The following is a 19,104-nucleotide window of genomic DNA, read 5'->3' as shown; positions in this document are numbered from 1 at the left end:
CAATGCGATTCACTAACTTCTCCTCCGATCCGTGCATGCAAATGAGAGGAATCAGCAGGAAAGACGTGATTCACTAAACTTATTAACTGGCTGGCCGATCAAAAAACTAGCGACTGGTGAGGACCAATCGCTTGTGCTAAAAACCACGATTCTCCTACTCTGGCCACCCTGCTCTCTGCTGTCTGCCCCAATTCTCCTGCCTGCTGCCCTGTTCTCTGCCCCAATCTCCTGCTCTCAGCCCCGACCTGCTGCCTGCCACAATCTCCTACTCTCAGCCCCAAATCTCTCCTACTCCGGACCGACTCTCCTGCCCTTCTCCACTGGGGGTGGGGGGGGGGGGGGTGCCAACGATCATCCCCATTTGCATGCAGGCCTTTAGTGAATTTGTTGGCCTGCATGCAATCAGGAACAGATCGGACACGGAAAGGAGGTTAGTGAATCTAGCCCTAAAACCCCAAACCTAATACACTTCTCCCTCGTCATTCGCGGGGGATTCGGGCAGAGCCGGACCGCGAATGCCGAAAAACCGCGATTATCTGGCTCTGACCCACCCCTACCTCCCTGTCGCCTTCCCAGCCTTACCTGGTGGTCTAGAGGGCTTTCGGGGCAGGAGCAATCTTCCTACGCTCCTGCCTCGTGCAGATTGCCATCAGGAAATGGCTGTAGGGAGTTCCCGACGTAGTCTCGAGAGACTATGGGAACTCCCAGCAGCCATTTCCTCATGGCGATCTGCACGGGGCAGGAGCGTAGGAAGATCGCTCCTGCCCCGAAAGCCCTCTAGACCACCAGGTAAGACCGGGAAGGCAGCAGGGAGGAAAAAAAAGATGGATTTTTTTTACATTAAGATTGTTTTTTTAATTTTCCCCCTCCCCAGAAAAAATTGCGATTATATGAAACCGCGAGTGCAGGAACCGCGAATGGGGAGGGGGGAGTGTACATTTTAGTGACAGATCCTCTTAGTTTACCGTAAATTTATATTTCCATCAATTAATATTTATGTTACTGGACTTTGTGAGTGATGCAGAAACCACTCTGGTTTGCTGCTCCAGGTTTTTCAAGCTTCTATTGCAAAGTGTCTAGAATTCTATAGCTATTTGAATAAATGTAAATTGTTTTGCATATAATATAATGCAGTCATTTTTCATGATGAAAATAAAGTGCTTTCTGTTGGGTATGAATAATTTATCTGGTACTTTTGGAAGTCTGAGATAGTTGGGGAATTTCAAGTATAAAACTAGGAGAGGAGAGGAAAAGGAGCTCATGGATTGGGAAAAAGAGTGGGAGGTTTGGGGATGGAGGGCAGAAAAAGGAAATGGATGAGAGAGGACAGGGTGGAGAACAAGATAGGGATAATGGGGCAAAGAGAAGAAAACATTGGGAATGAGTAGGCAGGAAGAAAGGGAGGATAAAGAGGAAACATAGGACCTAAAAGGAAGTTTAATATCATGGGCCAAGAAGAAGAGATCATCTTGGGAAAGGATACAAGAGAGAGGAGAAGGAAGTTATATAGTTGCAATCTAAGTGATGGTAGCTAAAAGTGGCCTATCCCTTCTGCCTAGTAAAGGGTTATAACTGCTGCTCTGTGCAGGTAAACCCCTATACCTTCCTATAGAGTTGTAACTGCACACCATGCATGTTACCACTAGTAATTTCACTGCTGTATTGCGCTCATGCACTCTCTGCTTGGCTTTCATCCCTTGCTGTTTAGGGATTCTCAATGTATTGTATATCCCACTCCTTTCTGAATCTGCACTGCACCACCAGACTCTGGCTTTGCTCCTTCTCATATTACCTCTGCTCACCCATGCTGTTACTCCCTCTCTTTCCCCCTTCTCCTTTTGGCCCTCTTTCTTTCCCTTCATCTCTCTATCCCAACAAGTCCCTTTTCTATCTGTTCCTGTCCTCGTCCCAAATGCCTTCTGTAAGATTACAAACTCCCTCTTAAATCAAAGGTCTGGAACTTTGTGGTACAGCTGAAGCAACAGTTATTCTGATCCCCCAAAGCCAAGCAACCTTAAAAAGACATCTGTATCATCTTTGACAATCACCCTATCTCTCTTCACACATCAAGAAAACACATAGTCCCACCTTACTCCCCTCTACAACAGCAGGCTATGACCACCAGAAACCAAAGAAGACATAAATCACTTCCCCTACCTTAATAGATGATCAAACTCTCTACTTACTCATCATCCCCAAAAAACGGGAAAATGACACCCTTGCCGGAACCCATAATACTAAGACTGCAACACCAGATTTAGCTAATCTTCTCTGCAAACCGGCGACAGGACAAAAGTGCGCCGGACGAAGCTGCACCAACATTTCAGCCCAGACAATTGTGCGTAAGACTCCAGTGCGCCACTGTAAAAGTTAATTTTAAAGAGCTCTGACAGGGGTGTGGGGGAACCCGCCCACTTTACTTAATACTGTTCGCGCTGCCGTTGGCTGCCATTGGGGGGTAGTGGGGGTGCAACCCCCCAAATTATACAGAAAACTTAACTTTTTCCTAAAAAATTTGGAAAAAGTTAACTTTCCTCTATAATGGGGGGTTCCAACTGTCCCGCCCCCCCCCCAATGGAAACGCAAACACTATTAAGTAAACTGGGGGGGGGTTTCCCCCCCTCACACCCCTGTCGAAGCTCTTTAAAATTAACTTTTCCGGCGGCGCACTGGAGTCTTGCGCCCAATTGTCTGGGCTCAAATATCAGCGCGCGAATGACTGTGAACTCTCTAAACCATATACCATAAGCATATGCCTATACGAACACAAACCAAATTATATGTGATTATAGTAGGTTTCTGAATCTTGCCGTGTCTGTGTACAAGGACGGCTGAAATGGTTCCTTCTACACAGACGTGTCAAGACCCAGAAACTTGTAACAATCATGTTGCCAGCCACAGAAGCCTAAAAGAACAAATTATATGTGTCCATGAACTTTCATGAAATGCCATAATCCTTGGGCATGGCCAGGCTCTTCTAAATTGTAAATCACATTAAACTCCTTCTGGGGCATATTAATGACTCATTAATACTAATATAATGTATTGTAATGCTTCGTGCCATGAAAGCATCAAGGCTGGAGTGTTGTAATGCACTCTATTTTACTGTGACTACAAAGAATTTACACCAGCTCCAATTAATTCAGAATGCTGCAGAATGAGTGATAGAATGTGATGATCAATGTGATCAGATCACAGCATTTCTGCAAAAACTTAAGTGGCTACAGTACGATAAATGGCTAAAATGTATACTTTGTCTGATCTTCAAGGCCATTAAAGAAAATGGACCAGGATTTCCTGCTAGACACCTCTTAAATCGCTAAGGCCCTCCCAAGGAATATTCCTAAATACACCTTCTCCAAAGGTCATCATGCGATGTTGTACCTGCTAGTGGGCCTTCTCCAGAGTATCACCCCACACTCTAGAAAGCACTCCCTGACAGGCTTTGCTTAAAGCAAGACTAGCTGTACTTCAGGAAGCTGGTGAAACCTTGGCTTTTCTCCCAAGCCTTCAATGGAAGCAATTAAATAGCTAGTCACACACGTCACCTGCACTTACTGTAGCAAGACTTGCTTATCCATTCCTAGCAGAGATCATTTTCCTGCAGCTTGTCTGGCCTCTCCTTTATTTTATATAATATATCCCTTTACCATCTTCCCTTCTGTGCCGATTGTCATCATTTAGTGTTTTAGTCAGTGTATATGTAGAAAAGTTGTTGCTGTTTTTTTTTTTTTTTCTCTAAACCACTTAGGTGGTTAGGTAAATGTATTCTGCAAGCTATGTTATCCTGTTGCAGTTTTCGTAAATTAATTAAGACCACTTTGATCGATAAGACATTGGGGAAGCCACTGTTTGCCCTATATCGGTAGTATGGAATATTGTTACTCCTTGGGATTTGGCCAGGTACTAATGATCTGGATTAGCCACTGTGAGAACGGGCTACTAGGCTTGATGGACCATTGGTCTGACCCAGTAAGGCTATTCTTATGTTCTTATGAGTAACAAAACATTGATGTGGGAGTGTGTGGCACAGGGGTTAGAGCTACAGACTCAGCACCCTGAGGCTGTGGGTTCAAATCCCTTGCTGCTCCTTGTGACCCTGGGCAAGTCACTTAATCCCCTCATGGCCCCAGGTACACTGGATAGAGTTTGAGCCTGCCGGGACAGATAGTGAAATATGATAAAGTACCTGAATGTAAAACCACTTAGGATATAAGTGGTATATAAATAATTAAATAAATATATCACACAAGCCTAGATAGTAGAAACAGAAGGAGAATACAGAAGCTGAATAATACATAAAGAAAGCTGTCAGGGTCCATCCAACAATGTTTCATCACAAGAAGGGATTATTGGCACTTGGACAACCTGTATTTCTGATCATCCAAGTGCCGATATAGGCGGGTTTTTAGACGTATTTTTGTTTTGATTATATACCTCTAATTGTCCTTGGAAAGACTAGGCCTAGAGGACTGAGACTCAATACAAAGTCATGTCTAGACATTATCTGGGAACTGTTTTGGAACAATTTACTTCATATGACTCGTAGTCGCATTCTCAATGGTCCCTATGTTTTTCTACATGATAGAGACGCATAATACATACTAGTTCTTAATATATTGGGCTGGGTGAGTGGTGGGACATGGAGGTTAGTTTTGTTTTTCAGGTAGGCTATATGTACTTTGTATATTGACTGTCTGTACGAGTATATGATTCTAGTTCTTTCATTCATAATAAATACATTTAAAAAAAAGAAATCATAACCATCCAAATCAAAACATTCAAAGAAAAAACAAAAGAAAAAATCATAAGCATTTTAGCCCAATCAAGAGAGAAGGATACCTAAATAAAAAGTATTAATGAGGACGTTTTTCTGAGTTGTGATGACCTTGAGTTTTGCTTGTAGTTCAAATTTTTGAGCATTGAATTTCTTTAAGTGACACAATCATGTGAAGTGTTTTCCTCCCATTTAAAAATATAATAATTGATAATAGTTATTACTAAGAAGGTGACAATATGGAGTGGTATTTCCAATATGATGTCTAAATCTGATTTTGGATATTTTGGGATAAACATCCAAAAATTACCATTTTCAAACCAGAAAAACACCTATTTTATTTTTTTTTTTAAAAAATGGCTATGTGTTTGTTCTCAGTTTATCTATATTTTTCAACCATTTTTTGAAAAAAAAAATCACCTATCCAAATACTTTTTTTCCAAATATAACTTATAAAGTTTTGTGTTTTTTTTTTTTTTTTTTTTTTTTGTATTCTTTATTCATTTTCAAGATTACATAAAGTGTTATAATATATTCACTCACATAAATAATAAATACATCACTTAGAATTATTCATTGATACATCTCATAAATTCTTATCCCCATCCCTATCCCATTCCACCCACCCATATATTTTATTATCATATAAAACATGTGATATTAAAATACCCCCCCCACTGCATCTTAAAATAATAATTAATATAAGGGAATCAGTTTTACTTTAATCCTTACAATATTTCGTTAATGGTTTCCATATATCCTGAAACCTTTTAAGATAGCCCCGTTGTACTGCCATAAACCTTTCCATTTTATAAATATGGCATAAAGAGTTCCACCAGAAATTGTAGTTTAATCTCTTCCAATCTTTCCAGTTAAATGTGATTTGTTGAATGGCAACTCCAGTCATTATTAGTAATAATTTGTTGTTATTTGCCGAAATCTGACTTTTGGTTTCTCATTTCCATACCAAATATTACAGTATCATAAGTCAATGCCACTGGGTTTTCTAATAAATTATTAATTTGGTCCCAAATTGATTTCCAAAAATTCATAATGTATGGGCAATGAAACAATAAATGATCTAAAGTTCCTACTTCTAAATGACAATGCCAGCATCTATTAGACAAAGAACTATCTAGTTTTTGTAATCTAACAGGGGTCCATAACGTTCTATGCAACAGAAAAAACCAAGTTTGTTTCATAGATGCTGAAACCGTACATTTCATCCTCCAAGACCAAATTCGTGGCCATTGAGATGCAGTAATTTCATGCTTAATCTCAATGCTCCAAATATCTCTTAAACCAGTTTTTAATTTCTTCTTAGTAAATCCATTTAATAATTTATACCACTGGGAGGCCTGGTGACCCAGGAAGTCTGTCTGAAAACAAAGGAATTCCATACTATAATGATTATTAAGATTTTTCCAGTCAGGGAACCCCGCCTGAATGGCATGCTTCAGTTGCATCCATCTAAAATTTTCTGATTTATTCAGTCCAAATTTATGTTGCAACTGTGAAAATTCAAGCATAGTACCATTAGAAATGATATCATCTAATATACGTATTCCTGCTATCATCCAATGCTTCCAGAGTAGTCTCTCTCCTCCAATTTGAATCCTGGAGTTTACCCATATAGATTGATTTGTAGATTTGTAAATTGGAATAGTTGTTAAATTGCTTATATATCTTAGAGTTTTCCATGTATCTGCTAGTATTTTATTATCTTTACTATAACTAGGCATTTTGATACTGAGAACATGTGACAATCGAATTGGAGACATGAGTTGCCATTCTATATATAACCAATCTGGGAGTTTTTCCATGAGTTCTGGGAGGATCCAATACATACCATGACGCAAAATATAGGCTTGATGGTACCTATAAAAGTTTGGAAAATTTACCCCTCCCTCTGAAATTGATCTTTGTAAAGATACCAAAGCTATTCTAGGAGTTTTCCCCAGCCAAATAAATTTTAATAGAATGCTATTTAACTTTTTATAAAAGGATCCTTGAAAAAATACAGTTAGCATGCCCAACTGATAACAAACTACAGGCAAAATCATCATCTTAATAGTTTGAACTCTCCCCCACCATGAAAGGTGTAAAGGATTCCATTGCTCACACATTTCCGTGACCTTTTGCAATAATAATTTTTCATTTATTTTTATTGTTTCTTCCAATGTGTTTTTAATAAAAATGCCTAAATATTTTATTCCATCTTCCTTCCAGAGAAAAGGAAATGAATCGAATAAGCCTTTTGTACAATGTACATTGAGTGGAAGAACTTCTGATTTGGACCAATTTATCTTATATCCTGAATATTTCCCAAAATTCTCAATTAACTTAAGTAAGCAAGGAATGGTTGTCTCAGGATTCCTCAAATAGAGCAATATATCATCTGCATAAGCTGAAATCTTATATTCTCGATCTTTATGCGGAATACCTTCTATCTCCTCTGTCTGTTGAATAGCTAATAATAAGGGTTCCAATACAATATCAAAAAGCAGAGGAGATAAAGGACAGCCTTGTCTAACTCCCCTTTGCAATTTGAAAACTTCTGAAAAATTATTATTAATATATAATTTAGCAACAGGAGAACTATACAAAGTTTGAACCATTTGAACGAATCCTGATCCAATTCCAAACCATTCCATCACTTGATACATAAAGGTCCTTTCAACACGATCAAAAGCTTTCTCTGCATCAAGAGATACAGAGAAAACTGGATCTTTTAAGGTTTTGGACAAAGTCAACATATGTAATGCCATTCTAGTGTTGTTAGAAGAATGTCTTTGAGCAATGAATCCTGTTTGGTGTATTCCAATAATAAAAGGGAGAGCTTTAGCTAAACGAATAGCCAAAATCTTAGCCAATATTTTTCCATCAATATTAATTAAAGAAATAGGCCTGTAATTGGAAACCAGTGTGGGATCTTTATTTGGCTTTGGTAAAACAATAGTTAATGATTCAGCCATGGTACCCATAATATATCCTTTAGTAAGTTGAGTCTGATATAAATTTAATAAATATGGTAATATGGTAATTTGAAATGATTTATAAAACTCTATAGTAAAACCATCTCCACCTGGAGCGGATCCAACTCTAAGGGACTTCAATGCTGTTTGCAATTCGTTTATTAATATTGGCTTTTCTAAATTTTCTTTTATATGCTCAGGAATTTTCGGTCCCTTAATTGATTTTAAAAATTTTTTACCATCTTTTTCTTTATCCAAATAAGATTCAGAAGAATACAGGTTTTTGTAAAAATTTAAAAATTGTTTTATAATCGGTCCATTTTGAGAATAAATATTTCCTTTTTCATCTTTTATCATTGCTATTTTTGTTTTCCTTTTTTTAGCTTTTAGATAATTTGCCAATATTCTTCCCGCCTTATTTGAATTTCCATAATACAATGCTTGTTGAGAAAATAAATCTTTCCTAATTAACTTAGAAGAATATTCATTATATTTCCCTTTAGCTTTCAAGAGGTCTTGTAATGTAGAATATTCCCATTTTTTAATTAATTTAGATTCCAGTAATTTTATATCTTTTTCCAAATTATTAAATTGTTCTTTAATTTTTTTTTTATATATGCCGAAAAGGAAATAATTTGACCTCTAATGGTTGCTTTAAAAGCATCCCATAATATTTCTATTGAAATATCCTTTGTATTGTTAGTTTGAAAATAATCTTTGATTTTCACTTGTAATTCCTCAATAAAATTTGGTTCAACAAGCAAGGCATTATCAAATCTCCATATAGGTCTATTGTCTTCTTTATCAACTATCTTAATTTTAATCCACACTCCACCATGATCAGATAAAATAATTGGATCTATGGAGGCTTGTGTTACTAGTTGAACTAATGAATTTGAAACCAATATATAATCTATCCTTGAAAAAGATTTATGAACATGGGAAAAAAATGAAAATTCCCGGTCATTAAAATGAAATATTCGCCATATATCTTTCAAATCACAATTTGTTACTAAATTATCTAATCCTAATGATTTCATATTTTTACTAGGTTTTTTGTCCATAATTGGATCTATAACAGCATTAAAATCCCCAGCCACCACTAAGTTTGAAGTAGCCAGTGGTAATAATATTTGTTGCAGAGTTTTAAAAAATTCAATTTGGTTCGTATTAGGTGCGTATATATTGAACAGTGTCATGGTAGTATTTCCCATTTTCATGTCTATATGTAACCATCTTCCTAAGGGATCAGCTGAAATAAATTTGAAATTTGCAGTACATCTCTTGCTTACCAAAATTGCAACTCCTGCTTTTTTATTTACAGCTGGTGCATAAAAACAATGTTTTATCCATGTATTTTTTAATTTTTTAGATTCTATAGCTGATAAGTGTGTCTCTTGAATATAGCAGATATCTATATTTTGTTGTTTCAGATATAAAAGGGTTTTCTTTCTTTTGATAGGATGGTTCAATCCATTAACATTAAGCGATAATATTTTAAGCTCCATTGTTAGAATTATTAATAACAAATATGAACTTCAATAAATTATGCAATGTATATTTTCTTTGTAAAAATTTAATTTCCCTTAATTTATTATAAGATATATTTCTTTTCTCCCTTAATTTCTTACAGATTATATTAATAAAATCCCCGAAACCCATCCCTACACCCTCCCTTATCCCACCCCTTCTTAGAATGCGATAACTTGAAGTCAAACTATCAGACTAGCCCTCTTCCCCCTCCCAAGCAATTCATTTCATTATTTCCCCTATATTCTATAAGTTGAAACATTTTAAATACTTAAATTCCTGTTTTTCCTCTTTACATATCTCCCAATTCAGTGTTGTAAACCTCATATCCATTTTAATATATATATACTTTATTTATTTTTTTTTGTATTTATTTATATATTTTTATTTTATGTTTTGTGTTTTTTTTAACTTAGCTTGTAAGCAATTATGTCCCCTTGCCAATGCATTTTTGCAATACACATACATCCCAGCAGAGCATTGGGGCACCTTTGGAGGCACTGCAGGGAACTTCACATAAAAAGTCCCAGATACACATGGTGAGCCCTCCAAACCTCGGTCACAATCTACTGGACCTGACTGTATACCTCCTCAATAGCCCTTATGCCTGCAGGTATCACCTATATGTTAGTACAATAGGATTTTGGTGGGCTCACACTTTCCGCCAGAAGTGTACTAGTTAGAGTGGGCTATTGGTCTTCTTTGCAGTCCATTTTACCAACCACCAGGCTACTCCAGAGACCTACTTGCTGCTCTAAAAGGATTGCCCCAAAACAGCTGGTATTTAGGGTTAGGGATTTGTATGCTGCCTTTTTGTAATTTCAAAACTACACTCATAGCGGTTTACATACAGGTACTTGAAGCATTTTCCCTATCTGTCCCGGTGGGCTCATGGAGGGGCATAATCAAAAGGGACGTCTAAGTCCGTTTACGTCCATCTCGCAAGTCGTCCAAAATAAAAAACAGCTTAAGACACATTTTCAAAAGATACGTCCAACTTTTTTTTAGTTTCAAAAATCGTCTAATTTTACGTCCTGCCGATCTGATCGTCCAAGCCAATAAATCGTCCATCTTTATACCACATTTTCGTCCAAGTCCAAAACACCTAGAACAAGCCCTGTTGGACGTGGGAGGGGTCTGCAAAGTGATGGACTGCACACCCAGACATACCACCTAAATAGTGGGGTACTTACAGGGCACTGCTGTGAACTTCACAAAAAGAGTGCCATGTCTTCTCCTCCCTACAGCTCCCTTATAGGTTATGGTGAGCCCCCCTAAACCACCTCCAGAATCCCCTAGACCCACTTATCTACCACCCCAATAGCCCTTATGGCTGCAGGAGCCACTTATATTCCAGTAAAAAAGGGTTTTGGGGGTGTATAGGGCAGTGCACATGTTTAAATATCAATGCAGTGATTACAGAGGCTTATGGGCATGGGTCCTCCTCTCTTTAGGTTCCTAACCAACCCCCAAGACGACTTAAGCTGCCTCTGTGCTGGACGACTAGGCTTTCCTATGCCAGGCGGCCAGGTGATGATGGTCTGGAGGCAGAATTTTAAAGTTGTGAATAAAATTTTTATGGGGGTGGAGGGGGGGTCGTTGATCACTGGGGTAGTGTGTGGGGGTTTGTTTTATATGTTTTCAGTGTTTATCTGGTGACTTTAGGTGGTTTTTTTGACTTAGACCCAGTGGCGTACCTAGGGGGGGACGGGGGGGGGCGGGCCGCCCCGGGTACCAGCCCTGAGGGGGTGTTCCCGGCCTTGCCGCTCAGTCCCCCCCACGCCCGAAGGACCGCTCGCCCCACTGACCTTCCAGCACACCTATGAAGCAGCCCGCAGCAGGATCGCGACGTCAGCAATCCCTCAGCTGCTTGGGCGCTGCTTCCTGCGCCGCGGTCCCGTCCCTCCTCTGACGTCAGAGGAGGGGGCGGGACCGCGGCGCAGGAAGCAGCGCCCAAGCAGCTGAGGGATTGCTGACGTCGCGATCCTGCTGCGGGCTGCTTCATAGGTGTGCTGGAAGGTCAGTGGGGCGAGCGGTCCTTCGGGCGTGGGGGGGGGCAGTAGCTTAAGGTAGCCCGGCGCAGGAAGCAGCTCCTAAGCAGCGCAAAGATAGCTGACGTCGCGATCCTGCTGCGGCTGCTTCATAGGTAGTGCGGGGAGGCCAGGGGGCGAATGGTCCTTCGGGGTGGGTCGGGGCATCAGGCCTTCAGGGTGGGGCGGGCGGGCGGGCAGGCAGGCAGACATTCAAGGGGGAGGGGGGTGACAGGCAGGCAGGCCTTCAAGGGGGGGTGCAGGTCTTCGGGGGGGGGGGCAGACCTTCAAGGGGGTGCAGGCCTTCAAGGGGGGGACAGGCAGGCAGGCCTTCAAGGGGGGGGACAGGCCTACAAGGGGGGGGGACAGGCCTACAAGGGGGTGCAGGCCTACAAGGGGGGGGGGACAGGCCTTCAAGGGGGGACAGGCCTTCAGGGGGGGGTGCATGCCTTCAGGGGGGGTGCCGACCTTCAAGGGGTGCAGGCCTTCAAGGGGGGGACAGGCAGGCAGGCCTTCAAGTGGGGGGACAGGCCTTCGGGGGGGGTGCAGGCCTTCGGGGGGGGGTGCAGACCTTCAAGGGGGTGCAGGCCTTCAAGGGGGGGACAGGCAGGCAGGCCTTCAAGGGGGGGACAGGCCTACAAGGGGGTGGGACAGGCCTTCAAGGGGGTGCAGGCCTTTGGGGGGGTGCCAACCTTCAAGGGGGGGGACAGGCCTTCAAGGGGGGACAAGCAGGCAGGCCTTCAAGGGGGGGTCAGGCCTTCAAGGGGGGGACAGGCCTACAAGGGGGTGGGACAGGCAGACCTTTAAGGGGGACAGGCCTACAAGGGGGTGGGACAGGCAGACCTTTAAGGGGGGATAGGCCTTCAAGGGGGGACAAGCAGGCAGGCCTTCAAGGGGGGGTCAGGCCTTCAAGGGGGGGGACAGGCCTTCGGGGGTGCAGGCCTTCGGGGTGGGTGCAGGCCTTCGGGGTGGGTGCAGGCATTCGGGGTGGGTGCAGGCCTTCGGGATGGGTGCAGGCCTTCAGGGGGGGACAGACCTTCGGGTGGGGGGTACAATCCTTCGGGGAGGGTGCAGGCCTTCAGGGGTGGGGTTTAGGCGTTCAGAGGGGGACAGACCTTCGGGTGGGAGGTAAAGTCCTTCGGGGGGTGCAGGTCTTCAGGGGTGGGGTGTAGCCCTTCTGAGGGGGGACAGACCTTCGGGGGAGGGGGGTCCTGGTGTAAAAGTACACAGAGGGAGAGAGGGAAGGGGGGGTTCAAAGATACGTGCATATGCCAGACTTTGGGGGTTAGAAATAATGGGTCTAAAAACAGAGGAGTGGGAGAGAGATGGTGCATAATGGGATTTAGGGAGGGAAGGAACAGAAAGGGAGAGAACTTGGAAACAGGGGATGGTGTGGAGGGGGGATAGAGATACTGGATAGGAGGATAGTTGGGAACAGAAAGGGAGAGATGGTGGATCCTGGGGTGGTGGGGAGTTGAGAAAAGGTGAATCTGTGGATGGAGACAAAAAAAAGGAAAGATGCCAGATCTCCGGGAGAGGGAAGGGAAACGGAAGGGGAGAACAGAGATGGCAGACGGATGGTTAGCACGGAGAAAGGAGACCCTGGCAAGCAAGACAACAAGAGCCTGGGACCAACAAGATTTGAATATTGATCAGAGAACAAAAGGTAGAAAAAATAATTTTATTTTCTGTTTTGTGATTACAATATGTTAGATTTGAAAAGTGTACATGAGACAGCTTGAAATGGGAACTTTTCTATTTTTGTGAATGGCAAGGCTGAGTTCAGTTAAAATATATGCTTTATAAGAAAATATAATAATGTGTTTTATAAAGTTTATAAGCATTGCTGGCATACTCGGTGAGGTGTTCCTAGTGTTGGTGGTGGTGGTAGCATGTCAGTGTGTTGAGAGGAAGAGGTAGTCTGGGAAATTCTGCTGAGCAAACTCTGGGCCCATTTCCACCCCCAGTTAGTCCACTCCACTCAACTGGTTCACACACTGAGTGGGTCTTTGGGTGTTATTTCTGGGTAGTTGTTTTAGAATCTCTTCCAGTGGTTTGTCAGTATCTCCTTCTGGTCCAAGGAAGGAAACTTTGTCAACCTTAGCATTGACCTTCAGAATATGTTTGTAACAGCGCTGCTTGTGTGGCATTAGGCTATGTAGTGATCGAAAGAAAAAAACAGACCTTTGCACATTTTTGCACTATATGGTGGGTGTATGAGGAGATTCATTTCCTGCACAGTTAAGTCCATGTGAAGTTACCTTGTGCTGTATTTGACATCTAGCAAGGTCTCTGTTTGGAAGGAAAGATCTAAGCTTAAAAATGAAGTGGCCAGAAGTTATGTTAAAAGTAGATAGCGTAGCTGGTTTTAAGAAAGGTTTGGACAAATTCCTGGAGGAAAAGTCCATTGTCTGTTATTAAGACATGGGGGAAGCGTCTGCTTGCCCTGGATTGGTGCACTCAGCAGCAACAAATACTAGTTTTGGCTGGCTCTTTCCCCGCATTTCTCCTCTCTTCCCCACGATTTAATATCCAGTTCAGGCAGTAAGTAAATGCATCGGCAGGGGGGGTCTGGTAAGTCTTGGGGGCTGGGGATGGAAGGTGAGAATCAGTTCTGTAGGCTATCAGAAATTTGCTTAATTATCTACTCACACAGAAAAGCAGTAAAGTCAATAGGTTCTCTGAGTGGGAACAACCTGTTTGATCTTGCACTCTTGTGATTGACCAATTGTTTATCACTGTTTAATTTATCACATTGATTAATTTGAGCACACCTGAGGTGTCCTATGATGGTGTGCACTGCAGGCAGAGGAGCCTTATTGTGTAAAGCACTGGAGAATTCTCTCCTCTCGCTTACCTCTCACGCTGAGGACACCCTGCTTCAGTATAATCATTTATATGATTTATCTTATAAACATTATTACGTGGTCTTTTCCTCAAGTGCTGAGACATCAGGTTGTTCCCACTTGGAGAACCTATTGACTTTTACTGCTTTTCTGTGTGGCTTTAACATTTTTGCTATTCAGTATACCTAAACTATTATTCAGTAGAAAAAATATGGTTTGTTCAATCAAATCCTGTGTGGACATTGGACTTCTATGAGTGAATATTCTGCTTGATTGAACAAACTAAATTTTTTCTACTGAATAATAGTCTAGGTACAATGAAAGTAAATAGCAAAAATGTTTGAGTAGATAATTAAGGAAATCTTTTTCATATTGCTTGCTTATGGACTGGGAAAAAAGACTGTTCAAGCAAATGTCTCCAGAACTGCTTTAATGGAAAAATGTGATTTTTTTTTTTAAGTACTTTGTGAAATTTATTGTTGTTGTGAAATTTATTGTTATACTTTGTTTAAACTTAAAAAGCGGTGTCATTAACAGTGAATCTAATCGAAAAAATCGATTCAACAGGGTGAATCGAATCGAATGAAATATTTTTCTCTGAATCGGGCAGCACTATTGGCTACCATGAGAATGGGCTACTGGGCATGATGGACCATTGGTGTGACCCAGTTAGGCTATTCTTATGTTATGTTCTCATCTGTAGGGGCCTTTGTTTTCACTTCTTATTTTAATGTATTTTTTTCCTGGGAACTTATCAGTGTTTTTTTATAATGGGAACAAAAATGGAAGAGAATTAATGTGTGTGGAATGGGGGGGTAACTAATTTCTTCAGCTAAATAATTCAATCCACTTCAAACAGACATAGGAGAACTCACGCACCATTCACACACCCTCCAACCAAAAACGTCAAAAGAAAAAAAACTGTTCGACAACCTCCTAGCCATTCGAGCTGCAACACTTGACCCCCAACTCTACAACCTATTGACCTCGACCACAAACTACAAAACCTTAAAAAAAGAAATAAAAACCCTTCTATTCAAAAAACACATAAAACCAAACTAACATAATCAGAACTGTCCCAAGCATCACCTGCAACTACTCCATATGTACTTCTGATGTCATGACAATTCCGACATAATTTATGTTATGTTATGTTTGGAATAATGGTTACATAAATGAGGTTCAATAAAAGAAAATTTTCACTGCCTGTTTCTATTCTGACCATTTATTCCATTTCATGGTTATTGCAAAAAAAAAAAAAAAAAAAAATTTTCCATGAGGGGGGGAGGGGGTGTCAAAAAATGATGGGCCCCGGGTGCCACATACCCTAGGTACGCCACTGCTTAGACCATGTTTTACATGGTCTAAGTCACAACGTCCAAGTTCCGTCTAGGCTCTGTTCTAAAACTTTCGGTTGCACATGCTGTACGACTAAGTCTAAGCCGGCCCACATCCCGCCCAACTCCCACCCTCGACACACCTCCCAAAATGCCCCTTTTAGCTTTGGTCATTCAGCGGCACTATGAAGGCCTAGGTCGTTTAGAAATACGTCCAAGATCCGTTTTTATTATCGGCACTTGGACGTTTTTGAGAAATGTTCATCCAAGTGCCGACTTAGGCCAGTTTTTGGACATTTTTCTCTTTCGATTATGAGCCCCATAGTCTATTAATGTACCTGGGACAGTAGAGAATTAAGTGACTTGCCCAGGGTGACAGGTTTGAACCCACAACCTCAGGGTGTCATCATATTCAACAGTACTGGCTCACAATATTTACTCATATTCAGTAGATGTGAAATGTACATTGGCATAATAATTGTTATAGTTTGTTTTAAGCCTCTGATCTACCTTCAGCACCCGATCTCAAGGGGCTGTAAGTCTTTCCTTAAGAGGGTAATTCTAGTGGGGATAAAAGGTTGCTGAGGTTGTAACTCTAACCACTGTGTCACACTCTCCTCCTCATTTACATCTTTTGGGGTGGGAAGGGGGTCACTAACCACTGGGGGAGTAAGGAAGCCATGTCTTCATGCCTCCAGTGGTCATCTGGTCAGTTTGGCCTCATTTATGGCACATTATTCATATCAAAACTCAGAATGTGTGAAAAAATTCCAAAATGTCAACAATAACACTTTCACAATGATTAAGTGGAAGGTAGAAACATGCTACGACATGAGCTATAAAGCCCCCACAGGAAGGAAAATCCTCAGACAAAACCCTCCCAGTGGCTAAGGTGTTCAGGTACAAAACCTCATTGGCATAAAAACCTCCCATGGAGATCACCGTGGCTCTATGTTGTGCTATGATTAAATAAATAACTAAATAGGTGGTGAGATCAATAATTAAGTCAAATTCTTAAAATTGTAATGACTCAACAAAGTCACCGAAGGTTCACTTTGTTCGTGAGCTCGGTCGGAACACCAACGATGGCCAGCGTTTCACATAATGCTGCCTCAGGGTGTAACCTCCGATCATGAGCTTTCAAAAAACGAACACGCTAACCCACAATGCACAAAAGATGGCGTCTGAACACCTTAGCCACTGCTGTGGCGGTGGGAGGGTTTTGTCTGAGTCTTTTCCTTCCCGTGGGGGCTTTTTAGCTTATGTTGTAGGATGTTTCTACTTTCCACTTAATCATTGTGAAAGTGTTATTGTTGACTTATTCATTATTGAAACAGTTCTATCTCCAAACGTCTAAGTTTTAATGTTCATTGAAGAAAACCATCCAAATCATAAATCATCTCAATCCCACCCACATGCACTTTTTTGTGTTCTTTCAATATGAATAACTTAAGTTGCTCAGTCCAACATTCATCTCCAGACAATCCTCTTTCCAATATCTGTTTTTCTCTTTCTTGGTATTCTTTTCCTCTCTATCCTCCATACTTCTCTACCAGTTCCCTGTCAATTTTCTTTGTCTCCTTCTCTGTTCTCTCTTCTTTGTGGGTGTAATGATATTTCATTGTTCAACCAAATGTGTTTTCTGATCCTTTTCATTACAGCAGAATGAGCAGATGCATAAATATACAGATGGAGTCGGGAGAGTCCCAAGACTAAACTTGCAGCTGTTTCAATAGGACTTTTGGTCAGCAGGTTTTGCCTGCAGCAACAGGCAACTACGAATCAGGGTTGCTGGGTATTTAATTAAGGCAGTGTACAATCTGAATGCCTGTCTAGCAGCAATCTTCAAAGAAAGTATATGCCATTGTTTGCAAGAACTGTTGCATGAAAGTGGGATACCGATAAAAGAAAGGAAGACACGGCCCTCATATCCAGCCTGACAACAGGCCAGTCCAGCGTGTTTTGTTAGAACATTTACATCACTGTCACAGATCTCCCGTGGGTCTTGCGATGTTCCATTCAAATTTGATACTGCTGCATCAGCAAACAAAGGGCGGGTAAGAAGAAGAAAACTCAGAGAAGAAAAGAAAAAGGGTGACCATAAAGGAACGACACACAGAAGAGAAAAAGAAAGAATATAAAATGAAGAAAAGACAATAAAGAGAAGATAGGAAAAAAAGGAAAATAAAGAATCATAAGAAAGAAATGTCTGAGATAAGAGGAAACAAGGGATACATTTGTTGTGGGGGGGTTTTCATATTAATAACTTACCCCCCCTTTACTAAGCCGCAAAAGCGGTTATTAGCGCAGGGAGCCATGTTAAATGCACTGCGCTGCTCCCGACACTCACAGAAACTCCATGAGTGTCGGGAGCAGCGTGGAACATTCAGTGCGGTTCCCTGTGCTAATAACCGCTATTGTGGTTTAGTAAAAAGGGGGTTAAGTAGGTCAGCCCAACAGCCCATTTAAAAATGTGTGAAGCCCAATTTCACACAGGTCATTTAGCCAAGAACAGGGATATCATAGGTCTAGAACAGGGGTAGGGAACTCCGGTCCTCGAGAGCCGTATTCCAGTCAGGTTTTCAGGATTTCCCCAATGAATATGCATTGAAAGCAGTGCATGCAAATAGATCTCATGCATATTCATTGGGGAAATCCTGAAAACCCGACTGGAATACGGCTCTCGAGGACTGGAGTTCCCTACCCCTGGTCTAGAAGTTTATAATTTGCAGAATCTTTTATAAAGACTTCCTAAACATGGAGCCTTTGTAAAATACTTCCAAAGCAATTGGGGAAAACATGTGTATTGTCAGTATGTCCTCTGGCAACATCCATTTTACTTAGAAAATGTCAGCAACATAGTAGGATCACCTGGGGTTTTTAGTGTCTTAAGCAGAAATATTTTCATGTGTATAAATGTTATATTTTTCAAAACTGGACATCCAAGGAGAGCCAATTAAGGAGAAAAGCTATAAAGCTTGCATTTTGAAGGGGTTTTGAATGTTGGAGATGTAGGCACAATTGGTTCTCCTCTATCATATATAATATCTATATATGATTTTTTTTTCATGTGCTTTGTTTGAGCAACATAGAAGCCAAAAGAGCAATTGGACAAGTGTTGAAGGTACATGTTTGATATTTATCCTAGAGAAATTACTGCTTGTAAATCAAGAGGATATAAGCTTGGCTTTGAAATTGACATGCAGTTTACTACTATCTGAGTGTGGGTGGTACAGTGGTTAGAGCTACAGCCTTAGCACCCTGACATTGTTGGTTTAAATCCCCCACTGCTCCTTGTGACCCTGGGCAACCGGAACAGAAGAGAAATATGATAAAGGAGCCAAATGTAAATACCACAAAGGATATAAGTGGTATATAAATAATTTAAAAATAAATAAAATATAATAGTGCTGCCAGCAAGCATTTTACTGCATACAATTTTAATGTAAAAAAAAAACCCCAACATAAAATTGCCATTCTAATGTCATCATAACACCAACACACAATAATATTATAGACGTTATTAGGACATCTATGTAATGCCTAAAAAATGATTCTGCAAAGGACATCTATAGTGCATCTATACATTAGAGAATCGCACTCAGAATT

At 41.0% G+C, this 19,104-nt stretch overlaps 1 long non-coding RNA gene across 2 annotated transcripts in view; it reads left to right on the top strand.

Moving 5' to 3' along the window:
- LOC117347139 overlaps positions 1 to 18,056 on the top strand; it is a 42,868-nt gene extending 24,812 nt beyond the window's left edge. For both annotated transcript variants that reach the window (XR_004536722.1, XR_004536723.1), the window contains exon 4: positions 17,157 to 18,056. This is a non-coding gene — a long non-coding RNA (uncharacterized LOC117347139). The remainder of the gene's footprint in view (positions 1 to 17,156) is intronic.
- The last annotated feature ends 1,048 nt before the right edge of the window (positions 18,057 to 19,104 follow it).

This window comes from Geotrypetes seraphini, chromosome 13 (genome assembly GCF_902459505.1).
Source record: "Geotrypetes seraphini chromosome 13, aGeoSer1.1, whole genome shotgun sequence".
Lineage (NCBI taxonomy): Eukaryota > Metazoa > Chordata > Amphibia > Gymnophiona > Dermophiidae > Geotrypetes > Geotrypetes seraphini.
The sequence above is the reverse complement of the archived record's forward strand: the minus strand, read 5'-3'. Positions and strand labels throughout refer to the sequence as shown.